This window comes from Tupaia chinensis, unplaced genomic scaffold, assembly GCF_000334495.1.
Source record: "Tupaia chinensis unplaced genomic scaffold, TupChi_1.0 Scaffold000647_1, whole genome shotgun sequence".
NCBI classification, from domain to species: Eukaryota; Metazoa; Chordata; class Mammalia; order Scandentia; family Tupaiidae; genus Tupaia; species Tupaia belangeri.
This window is the reverse complement of record NW_006160168.1, coordinates 2,606,541-2,619,855: the sequence shown is the minus strand read 5'-3', so window position 1 is coordinate 2,619,855 and position 13,315 is coordinate 2,606,541. Positions and strand designations below refer to the sequence as shown.

At 40.1% G+C, this 13,315-nt stretch overlaps 1 protein-coding gene across 2 annotated transcripts in view; it reads left to right on the top strand.

The window, feature by feature from the left end:
• The window catches only part of PTER (phosphotriesterase related), a 77,775-nt gene that overhangs the window by 54,363 nt on the left and 10,097 nt on the right, over positions 1 to 13,315 (top strand). The gene's annotated exons all lie outside the window — the stretch shown is intronic.

Genomic DNA, 13,315 nt, shown 5'->3' with positions numbered 1-13,315 from the left:
TCAACAGATATTTGAGTGTCTAATTACCATACACTAGATACTGGACTGCAGCCTGGAGAACAAACCACTCTCCTCCCTCACAATGATTATTTAATTATAACTGTGGGGACTTTTAACCTTCAGGTTGTCTTTGAAAAGCCACAGAAAATAATTATGCAGTATCCTTGGAACTATACACATTTAATTCCTAGGAGTACTAGTGAAATTATTCAAAAATAACTCAAGCAAATGTTCAGCAAACTGCAGTTGAGCAAAGCATCTTTAGGTGGCTAAACAGGATGGTGGCATATTTGAAAAGAACAACTGGAATGTTGTGCACATGCAATAGTTTATAACATTTAGAATTCTGTGAATATGGTGTTTTATTTCTTAGCAATTTATTACTGGGGTTATGTATATGCACGGATTGCGTGGCAATGTATAGAATGTCTTGAGAAGAGTGACTGCACATTGTATGGTATGTATGGTATATACACAACGTGTAGGGAAAAAAAAAACAGGTTAGTCATGTTGGCTCACATTCAACCACACAGTGAAAAATTAAATTAGTTCAGGCAATAAAGGAGAGACCCGATAAGCAAGCAAGTGAGAATTTTTAGAAGAAAATATTTAATAGAAACATTTCTCTTTACCCGGTTATTAATGTCTACTCACATTTCCTTTGTTTTCACTATGACGGAAGATAGAAACATAGAAGAAAATATCCGTAGATACTCAAACATGTCATCATGAACACTTACTTATTCTGGGGTAGGACTGCGAATGAATTTTACATAACAATATGTTGTTTGGTGGAGAATATTCACTGACATGGAAGCACAAACCTTGAATACATTTTAGGTTAAAATCATGCAATGACACTAGCAGCAGCTATTCTTTCACTAATGAAACACATTTTATGTCCGTAGGGGACAATGGAGAAGGAAGGGAATATTGGAGTCAGCTGTCTGCTTTCAAGTTCGGACACTTCACTTGCTCTGTGACTTTCAGCAGTCACTAAAGTCTCCAAGTTTGCTCAGATGTCAAAGGGTTACGAAAAACTGTTTTTAATCCTTTACATGTTATGCAGAGCCATCCCATTATTGCTTACTATGCATTTCCTTGCCATGGAAGACCTATTTAGTAAGTGAGGGAAAAGACAGCGGAAGGGAGGTAACAAGGAAAGAAAAGTCCACATGTTGGACAAACTAAAATGTAGCAAAACTTCATTTTTTAAAAAATTTTATTTATCCATTCATTTATTTTAATTTGACCAGAGAGAGAGAAAGTGAGAAATCAAGCCACCAGGTCCAGGACTCGAACCACGGTCGGCCATGTTGGAGTGTCCAGAGCCTTAACCACCACACCACCTGCTGATCCCAGTAGCAAAAACTTCTTAACATACTTAAATAATGCCCAATAAAATGCAATTTAGTTGTGGCAGTCATTGGTATTCGTTGCATATTACAAATTGCATCCTTTTTAAAAGAATTATTTTGTTTACCTTTATTGATTTATTTTAATTTGACCAGAGAGAGACAAAGTGGGAGAGAGGGAAAGTGAAAAGGCAAGCTGCCAGGTCTGGGACTCAAACTGCTGTCGGCCATGTGTTTAAGAGCCCTTAACTACCACGCCACCTGCTGGCCCCACGAATTGCACTCTTTAACAGAAACAGTTTGCCAGAGCTGTGCAGCGTCAGGGCTAGAGAAGGAACTGGTCATGTATTCCACCCAGTATATTCCACCCACCAAAACCTTTCCCTAGTCATGTTTTCTCTAAAGCGATTTTTCACGATTCTGACACCATTCCCATGAAATGTGACATTTTAACAAATAGGAGTGCCATGTCTATGAGATTTATCTTCACTCTCCTCAGTACCATCATTCCTTGAACTGTGTATCGCCGTACATGAAAAACGCAACCTCTTTTGTGCTTTGTGGCAGCTGGAAAGTTCATATGGTAAAAAGCTCTTCCTAGGATATATAAACTGTGAAATGTATTTTAAAATAAAGTTTTAATTACACTTTGCAATTCAGAGCCAGCTTCTGGTTTTAGTCTAATTTAAACAAGGGTTTTTCTCTCTTGCAGCCATCTGTTCCTTTTGCTTAAGCCTACACTTAAGTCATAATATTGAAAGTGTGACATCATTCCAGCCTGTGATGTCATTAAACATCTCTGTATGGGCCTAGGCAGTCAGAGAACTGGGTCGTGGGGGAGGAAGAGACTTGTTTAAATGAAGATCATGGGAGTTGGTTGTTTTTCTGTTGCTTTTATTCTAGTTATTCTCTAATTTGGAAGTATTGTTCCATAAAAGTAATGCCTTAACATAAAAATAATCCTATTAAAAAAGATAAATATTTAAGATACCTATATGCTTAGGCATAAACTAGTTTATTAATGCAAACATATTAATACTATTCTAATTGGTGGCTTGAGTTTGGGTGAAACCAAAATTCTTGGTAAATATTTCATTGAAGTAGCATATTGCAATTTTTAATCATAGGCAGTGTTTAGGCCATACACTGGAACTTTGCATTACTATTTAGTTTCTATTGTTAACATTTAAAAACAAAATTTTGTTTGAGAGTTTTTTGTTATAGGGCATGTGCACTCGCCAGAAAGAGGGAGAGAGACAGAGAGACAGAAAGCAAGAAATCACCCCCCGCGCGGATGGCCACGCCGCAATCCCTTTTCCTCCATTCTCCTCTCAGGATCTTGGCCACGTGCCCCGCATGAGTTTAAGCCACCAGATCCGGGACTCGAACCGTGGTCGACTACATGGGAGTCCAGCGACATAGCCATTGCACCAACTGCTGGTTCCCCCCCCCAGAATTTTTAATTGCTTGAAGGCACATGTACGTGTTAGAGAGAAAGAAAGCACAGCCTCTAACGGGGTGTGGTCATGCCAAGATCCTTTTTTTCCGTTCCTCTTCCCTTTGGGACTTTGGGCATGCATGTACATGCCTGGTATGGTTTTTCAAGACAACCATGTGGACACTGACTCCCCCAACTGCTAAGGTATGGAGCTGCCCCTAAAATAATTAATGACATATTAAATTAATGTACTTAATTAATGACATATTAAATTAATGTACTCAGATTTGTTTTTGACATTTAATTATGACTTTCAAGCCACCAAGTCCAGAATTCAAGCCTCATTTGGCCATGTGGGGGTCCAGTGACATAATCACTGCACTATCTGCTGGCCCCTCCATTGGTTTTAAATTGGGAAATTCAGGAAGGAGGGAGACAAAGAGTATTTTTTTCCTCTGGTTTTTTTCTTTTTCTTTTTCTTTTTTTTTTTTTTTTTAGGTTTTTGCCATAGGGTGCTTGAGCGAAAGAGACAGAAAACAAGAGAGAGGGAAGTGAGAAATCATCTCCCGGGGGAGATGACCATAATGCAATCCATTCTCTCAGGATTTGGGGCATGCATACACATCCATTCAGTATGACATTCAAGCTACCATGTCCAGGACTCAAACCATGGCCTGCCATGTGGGAATCCAGCACCTTAAATACCATACCACCAGTTGACACCAACACAAAGCTTTTTTGACATTACTTTTGTGGTTAACAATTTTTATAAAGATCAGTGAAATTCAATACTATTTTCAATGTGCCTGTTGTATATGTTAAAAATCCCCTGATTATTGTATTATTCACCATTTTAAACAAATATCTTGGTCAAGTTTGTACAATTTAGCAGAGAATATATGCCATGCTTCTATATGTGTCAGACCTGAAGCCAATTCTGTGAGTGCAAAAGCTGCCCTCATGGTAACCCTCCTCCCCCTGTAGGCCCAGGAATTCAGAGATTGGAATGGCTGCATTATCATTAAGTCATGGTACAGCAGAATGAAAGGAGCACTAGATTCGGAGTTGAAATACCTGGGCTGTTGAGTGCCTAAAAGTTCTGTGTTTTAGTTCCTTAATTTGTGCATTAACATTAATACATGGCATAATTATCCCACATGTTTATTGTGAGTTTCAGAATCTGCTTCTTCTGTGTTCTTGGTGTCATTTGCACATGCTAATATCCCATCAATTGCCCAAGATAGGCCCTGAGTTTCCTCCATGGGGATCACTGTGGTCCCAGTGCCCCATTGTTCTTTTCTACTTTCCGGATTCAGGCCAATGCGTGCACTGTTAGCCTAGGTGTTTACCTCAATTCCTCTCTTCATTGCATCTCTGTGTGATGAGACCCAACTACCTCAATGAAATCTGGCAATACAACTCCTCCTACTCACTTCTCTGTTGTTACCAATTCAGGCTCTCCTTTTTCACCTGAACAGTGAGTCTCCGTGTGAACCAGTTCCTTAGCCTTGCTCTTAAATTTAGTCTCCACAAGACACCAGATTGATCTTTCCAAATACATATTGGTTAACATTCCTTCTCCCTAATTTAAGCCCTTCAATGGCCCTTTTGTCTTAAGTGCAAAATCCAAATATCATGGGCCTCTGGTCTCACCCTCTCTTTCCACCTCAACCCCATTATTCTCCAGCCCCCACATGGAATCTGGGTGGAGCCACACTGGCCACTTCATGGAGTGCCCTGTGCTAATTGTTGCTAACATGCTTCATGCACACCAGTCCCTCAGCTGTGAGTGTGCTATTCTTACCTGTTTGACAGAGTCTTTCTTCAATATGCAATTGATCAGGGATCATCCTCTCTATGACACTTTTCTGAACTGGCCAAGTAGATTCTAGTCATACTGTCATTATGACACTTGACTTGGTAAATTCTGTATAGTAATTATTTTTCCCATATCTATTTCCCCTACAAGACACTAGGCTTTTTTTTTTTTTTTTTGAGAGGTTTTCGGTATAGGGCACGTGCACTCACCAGACATAGAGAGACAGAGATACAGAAAGCGAGAAATCACCCCCCGGCGGGATGGTCACGCCACAATCCCTTCTCCTCCATTGTCCTCTCGGGATCTTGGGCACGCATGCACATGCACCTGGCGTGAGTTTTAAGTCACCGGGTCCAGGAAGCGAATCGCGGTCAACAACATGGGAGTCTAGCGACATAGTCATTATGCTAACTGCTGGTTCCCAGACACTAGGCTTATTTTTTTATTTATTTTTATTTATTTATTTATTTATTTTTGGAGAGATTTTCACTATAGGGTGTGTGTGCTCACCAGACAGAGAGAGACAGAGAGACAGAAAGCGAGAAATCACCCCCCAGGGGGGATGGTTACGCTGCAATCCCTTCTCCTCCATTCTCCTCTCAGGATCTTGGGCACGCACGCACACGCGCCCGGCGTGAGTTTTAGGCCACCAGGTCCGGGACACGAACCGCGGTCGACTACGTGGGAATCCAGCGACATAGCCATTATGCTAACTGCTGGTTTCCGACACTAGGCTTCTTGAACGATGGGACTGCATGGTATTTGCCTTTGTGTTCCCAGCTCATGTCTCATAGGAAGTGAGAGATGCACTTTAGTTCTGATAAACTGCCATCTTACATATAGAAATAGCAAGCTAGATCTTTTTTTGTTATAGTTTTTGTGGGAGTGGGGCAGATAGTTACCCCTCAACAGATATTTCCCTGGATTGGCCATTCCTTACCTTGTAGCTAAGCCCCACTTACCTGAATAGTATACAAGGTTCAACTCAGATGAATAAATCACTTAATTTAGGGCCAGCAGGTGGTGTGGTGGTTAAAGCACTAGATTTAAACATGGTCAACCCCTATTTGAGTCCTGATTTGGAGGCTTGAAACTCCCACTGGGCATGTGTGCATGCATGCTCAAAGTCCTGAGAGGAAATTGGAGGAGAAGGGACTGCAGCATGGCCATCCCCCTGGAGGTAGGGGGGCATTTCTTTCTTTCTTACTTTCTGTCTGTCTCTCCAGCAAGAACATGTGCACTTCAGCAAACATCTCAAAAAAAAAAAAAAAAAAAAAAGCTTCACTATCCTTTCATAATACTTATCTGTACTATAAAATCATTTAACACATTTAACTATAATTATTAATTTAAATATCTGTCTTCTTCCTCCGGTTTTAAATTCCTTCATACAGCAATGCAAACTTCTTATACTTATCTGTATTCACAACACAGAGGATAGCACAAGATGGTTAATAGTAGCTATTTGCTGAATTAACACATGAATATGTACTTGAATCTAAGGAATAAAATCATGTATTTGAGAGTTCTTTGAAACCATAAAGCCCAAAACAAATGATTTGTGTTGTTGTCATCTTGGCAGACCCACGAATCATATCGTTTTTGCCACTCCCCGGCTCTCACTACCTAGAGAGCCCACAGACCCATGTCTAAATTATCAGTTCACACAGACTTCTCTGCTCCCATTCAAAGTATATTTTGACATTCTACTAAACCCCTCAGCACATGGATAAGATCTGTTATATAAAGGGTAGTAGAAAACAGAATCAACTGTGGTGCATTTCAGTACCAGCCTTAAAACACCGGGTAAATGATAAGAGTATGCTGAAACTGAAGAAAGCCAAATCATTTCAGATACCATTTTCCTAGATGATGACAATAAGCTTTCCCCCAACCCCAAAATTTATGCCCATTCCTTCTATAGAGAGAATTTGTTTATTAGTTTAGATGCAAAAGCATAAAACATAACAGAAGAAATGTTATCATATAAAAGATAAAAAAATGAATACTGCATACACGGACCAGCAGATAAAGTAATGGTTATGTTGCTGAATTCCCACGTAGTCAACTGCAGTTCGAGTCCCAGACCCACCAGCTTAAAACGCATGCAGGCACATGTGCATGCATGCCCAAAATGCCAAGAAGAGAATGGAGGAGAAGGGACTGTGGTGTGGCCATCCCTCCCAGTGGGAGGGGGTGATTTCTTGTTTTCTGTCTCTGTGTCTCCATGTCTCTCTGGCAAGCACATGAAACCTGAGCAAAACTTTCTCTTAAAAAATAAAAATAAAAAGTACTGCATACAAACATCTCATCTTCCTCCTGGGAAATCCCTGGACATTTCACAAATGACATTGCAATACTTTGTCCACCTTAAAGAAGGGACTTTCTTTGGTGTGAAATGTAGTAGTTCTTCTGCATATCACAGTCACCTCACTGATTTTTTAGGGCAAGAATGAAAACTATCTACTTAAAAGCTGGGGAAGATGGGAACAAGAAAGAATAGAATTATTCATGGCTATAGACTGTGGTATGAAGAAAACTGGCTGAGGCTAACACCTCCACTCTAAGGAGGCACGCAGTGAGATCACTGATGACCGGGAGGGGCAGGACCTCTATGTAATTCTCATCTGAAGGATGTCAAGCAACATCCACTTTCCATGGTGTCATGTTCACATTTGGGGTCACTCTCCAAGTAGGAAAGAAAATCACTTGCATAAATGCAGCTGCAGTAGCACTTGGCCATCCCTGGAAGCCATCCAACTGACTGTCAATGTTATGTTGCTGAGTCACCTTGTCAGACGTTTATGGCGCAGGGTGCTCCCAGAGGTCATTTGGATGGCATGCTTTCCTCCTAGTGGAAGAGTGGGCGAAGAGGGATGGAGCCACTGTACTGGATGGGTGCCCCGGCCACCCAAATGGGCAGCCTGGTCTAAGGACACATCTTCTAAACAAACAAGCAGTCTAGGTTTCTTCCCAACTCCTCAGTGAGCAACTGAGTTACTCACTTTTTCAGAGACTCAGTATCTTCCTTTGTAAAATGGGGATGTCATCCATTCCTTCTGTAGTGTTTGTAAGGATGACATGAACTGGGACTGTAGGAAGTGCCTGATTACTGCTAGGTGTAGGTTCTCTTACTCCCACCCTACCTCTCATCTCAATCTCGAATACCAAATTCCATCCACCCCCACCCACCCCCAGAACTTTCCTTTGAAAAATATCCCTGGGCACTGACACTATTTTCTCCCCATAGGTTTTGTTCCGTGTTTTCTTCTTTAATAAGGAGAATTTAAATGAGTTCATTTCTTAATTGCTATTACATAATGCTTTGCTATCCAGAAAGGGTCATAGCACTAAATGTCATTAAAAATAAAAGTAACTATGTATATAATAGATCCTGCTTTTTAATAACAGCAATTTTTTTTTTGCTCTCTTGACTCAACCTCATTTTCCTGATGTCCAAAATATCAGCTTAATTACTTTTCTTCTAAATAAATCTCTGAATTTCTTAAGTGTGTTTCACAGAGGGTCTGGTTTCCTCGAAGTCAAATTCCTTTTTATATTCTGCTCCACAGCATAAGAATTCCCAGGGGTGACTTTTGAAATTTACATGTATAGATGAATCTTATTGAACAGTGTAAGTCTTGTTCCAGCAAGAGATCTCTACCTTTGGTGACACTCCTCAGATAACATTTATCATTTAGGTACTATTTCTATTTCATTATTACCTGGAGAATTGGGTCCCACAATCTCTGTTCCTCTTTTAGATGAGGCTTTTATAAGACTATATCAAAAGAAATCCTCCCGGACCTTGTGGGCCACTCCAAGGTCTTGGATTTCATGCTGAGGGTAATAGGAAAGCATGGTGGGTATTGTGCAGAAGAGAGACTTGACCAGCCTTGTGTGTGGAGATAGGACTTTGGTTGTTGTATTTTCAGTTGTTCTTTATAACAGAGCAAAGGTAGAAGCTGGCAAAGGAATTTGTAATCTACTGGAGGAATCTTATACAAGGTTATGGTGACTTGGACCAAGCAGCCATAGACATAGCTAGATTCTGAATGTGTTTTGAAGGTTGAGCCAAAAAGGTTGTCCTGATAAATTAAATGTGGAGCATGAGAGGAAGAAAGTAGTCAAGAATGACAAGGTTTTTGGCCTGAATAGCTAGAATGGAGTTGTCATCACCTGAGATAGAGAAGGATGTTTAGTGGCTGATTTTGGTGGTACAGATGAGGGGTTCAGGCTGGGACATGTTAACCTTGAACTAGCAATTAATGTCGAAGTGGATATGGCAAAAGGGTAGTTGGGTGTGCAAGTCTGGACTTCAGGAGAAAGGTATGAAATGGTGACTGAAGTTACCTCTGTGTCCCTTAATGTCTGTAAGGGGCTTAGAGCCCTTTAGTGAGAAAGTAAAAGGTTCATAGTGAGAAAGTAAGTGATTGTTGTGATTAATCCAGTACCTTCTTTTTTGGGACTAGCAGGTGGCATGGTGGTTAAGGAGCTGGACTCTCATATGGCTGACCATCCTTTGCATCCCAGACCTGGAGGCTGGCTTTCTCACTTTTCTTTCTTTCTGTCTGTCTTTCTGTCTGTCTGTCTGCCTGCCTGCCTCTCTCTGGTGAGCACACATGCCCTATATAGCACATCAAAAACAATAATAGTGGGACCAGCAGTTAGCATAATGGCTATGTCACTAAACTCCCATATAGTCGACCACGGTTCAAGTCCTGGACCCGGTGGTTTAAACTCACACCGGGCGCATGTGCGTGAATGCCCAAAATCCCAAGAGGAGAATGGAGGAGAAGGGATTGCGGCATGGCCATCCCCCCTGGGGGGGTGATTTCTCGCTTTCTCTCTGTCTGTCTGTCTGCATGCACCCTACAGCAAAAACCTCTCAAAAAAAAAATAAAACAATAATAGTTAATAAAATTAAATAACTAATTCAAAAAGCATTTTGAAAAAATATATAGTACCTTCTTTTCCTTAGACTATGTCATTAGAATAGTCCAAAATATATCTAAATATCTAATCCAGCTTATAATGTGTGTTTACACTCTAATCTAGCAATTAAATTTTCCACAAGCCAAAGGATTTTCACTTCCTCATCCAAAAACTACCCATTGATGGTAAATCCCCCATTGTTCAAATGTTGTTTGAGGATCCTATGGAGGAGGGAATCAAATATTAAAGTAAAAATTAAAATGTATTATGTCCACATTCAGCCAGCTTAATTCTGGAAAATTTCTTGTATGTAAAAAATATTTAGTGAGACCAGCAGATGGTATAATGGTTATGTCGCTGGACTCCTACATGACCGACCATGGTTTGAGTCCTGGCAGCTTCAAACTCATTGCAGCCTGACCATCACCCTGGGGGTGATTTCTCACTTTCTGTCTCTTTCTCTCTCTCTCTCTGGCAAGTGCATGCACTCTATAGCAAAAATCTCTCTCTCTAAAAAAAAATTAGCAATAGAAGTCATATAGCATGATGGTTAAAATAGTAGGCTCTAGCAATCCACAGATAACATAATGATGACGCCACTGGACTCCTGCATAGTCGACCACAGTTTGAGTCCCAGACCCGGCAGCTTGAAACTCACACTGGGCATGTGTGTGAATGTGCACAAAAATTGCAAAAGGAGAATGGAGGAGAAGGGACATGTGGCCATCTCCCCAGGAGGTGATTTCTTGCTTTTGACCCTCTTTCTCTCTCTCTCTGTCTCTCCTGCGAGCACACATGCCCTATAGCAAAAATCTCTCTCTTAAAAAAAAAAAGTAGGCTCTAGCTTTGAAATGTATTCAAGGGGTCAGGCAGTGGCACAGCGGTAACACAATTAGACCCACATGAGGTGGGGGGTTTGTCTTAGGACCCCATGAGCATACTGGACACGTGTACTTGTATATTGTGATCTAGGTTGTCTGAGACTGGGGAGTGGATTGTGACTTGAAGACTCAGTTGACAGTGACTATTACTCTCTCACTTTCTCAAGAAAGAAACTTTTAAAAAATGAATTTAAATTCTATTACATCACCTTGAATAAATATCTAATCTCTCAAATCACAGTTCTTTGTCTATAAAGTTGAGACTGGATGGAATTATGGAAAGTATTAAATGAGATAATAAATGTCAAGCTCTCAGCACAATGTCAGTCAAACAGTACTCTTACCATTGTCAGCTATGATGAGGATGATAGCCAATTTTACTTTTTATTTTCAGTTGTAAATAAAACTAAAGAGTTTTCGATGACTTTACTTTTATTACAGACTTTTCACTAGGTATATACTTCAATGTATCACTTAAACTTTATAAAACCTAGTCTCAAAGAGTAGGCCAAAAGAAGAAAAAGGTCACCAGTAGCAGAAAGATGAATCTGATCCCACCTGCGTCTCCATCCCTTTCCTGATTCCCCCACCCAATGCCTTGACCATATTGGGTACTTAACAAATCAAGGAGCCAGCAGGTGGCATGGTGGTTAAGGTGCTAGACTCCCACATGGCCAACCACAATTCGAGTCCCAAACCTGGTGGCTTGCTTTCTCACTTTCCCCCTCTCTATCTGTCTCTCTATAATGAGTACACATGATCTATAGAAAATTAAATAATAATAAATAAAATTAAATATTTTTAAAATTGAATTAAATTGACTCAAAAGGAAAAATACTAAACACATCTCTGCTTCTTTATGTTATTTTAATTGTGTATTTTTTTTTCTTTAAAGTATGGTCCTTTGAGGAAAACAGAACATGTTTACTATAGAAAAACACATATCCTTTTAGCCTAGCAATTTTGGAAGCAAAAGTTGGTCTCCATGGTAAGAAGATGGAAAGGGAGTAGTATTAATAGAAGATAGCACAGAATTAATGCACAATTTTTAGTGTAAAGGAATGATTTTTTTAAGCTGCTCTGCCTAAAACCACATTGCAAACTATATAAGTTATGCTAAATTGGTGAATAAAAAAAAAAAAAAGAGTCAGCCACAATATGAGAGCTCAGAATGAATGTCAATAGTCAGCTCAGAGGAAGCGTCCCAGGAAAGTAGAAGCCTCTCACACCCGTGACATGCAGAGGCTTAATTGGTCCTCCATCGGCTTGGAAGAAAGGCTTTGAAAATACTTCTGACCTCTTCGGAACAGATCTGTAGACATATAATAATGCTTTCATCCTCACATCCGGGAGTTGCCCAAGTAATAGAATATCAGCATGGATAAAAAGTCTAGTAAGACAGTGATTGTCTGACATTCTCAACTCTTCCCCAGGCCAATGTTGGGTCACAAACAGTTGCTTTCTATCTGAAGGTCTTTAACTCCCTTCACACAAGGTTTAATGTGGTGTATTTTTTTCTCATTTTTTTCCACACTGTCTTCTGGTAGGGCGTCTTTAGTCTTTATTTCTCTATGTGATTGAATCTGTGTAATAGTATTTTAGGGATATCTTTTTTTTTATTATTATTTAACTTTATTTTTTATTTATTTATTTATTTTTATTTGACCAGAGAGACAGAGTGAGAGAGAGAGGAAAACAATTTATTTATTTATTTTTATTTGACCGGAGAGACAGAGTGAGAGAGAGAGGAAAACAGAAAGAGAGAAAGGGAAAAATGAGGAAGCAAGCTGCCAGGTCTGGGACTCGAACCATGGTCAGCCACATGGGAGTCCAGTGCTCTTTATCACCACACCACCACCAGCCAGTCCTTTATTTGAGGGGGGGATATCTTAATGCATTTCTTTTTACTTGTTCTCATAGGAATTTCTTGAGATAATGCTTGTTATCTGAATTTATTGAAATGATACTCCATCGTCAACTCTGTTGCCTACACTTACCTGACACTCCCTTTCTTTCTCATTCATTTACATAGTCTTATATCCTAAAGTAGTGATATTCTTAACATGATACCTATTGAAATGAGAAGGCATCCATTAACATTACCATAAGATGGGACCAGGTGGTGGCACAGTGGTAACATAGCTGGATCCACAAGGGCAAGGCCCTGAGTTAGTGACCTAGGACCTCCCCGATTGTGCCAGGTGTGCACACGTGCTCATGGCCACCAGAGACTGGGAATGGATTGTGGCAATGAAGACCCTGTTAGGAGTGCCCTTCTCTCTATCTCAGAAGTAAACTTCAGGGGCCAGCAGGTGGTGTGGTGGTTAAGGCAATGGACTTCCACATGGCCAACCACAGTTCAAGTCCCAGACCTGGTGGCTTGTTTTTTCTCTTTCTCTCTCTCTTGTGAGCACATGTGCTCTGTAGCAAATTTTAAAATAAATAAGATTAAAAAATTCTTTTTTAAAAAAAAAGGAATGAACTTTTCAAAATAACCATAAATTTTATTTTTAAAATAAGCATACATAAATATCTGTGTGAGTATTGTATACCTTCAAAAAAAAGGTTGGGATGATACTCACATAGACTTTGGAATCCATTGTAGAACCAAGAAAATTACTCTGTTCTCTTACAGCAAAGCTTTAGTTTTACCAGGGTTAGTATTACTCAATTAATTTAGCCACCCTGATGCCAAATTTTCTTTGATAGTTTTGACAGTTCACAACAGTCCTTAGAGCATGAAACTCTAACCCACTAAACATTTTCAAAAGAATGTGGAGCTTGGGACCAGCAGTTGGCGTGATGGTTAAGGCTCTGGACACTTCCACATGGCCAACCATGGTTCGAGTCGTAGAACTAGTGGCTTGCTTTCTCACTTTCTCTCTCT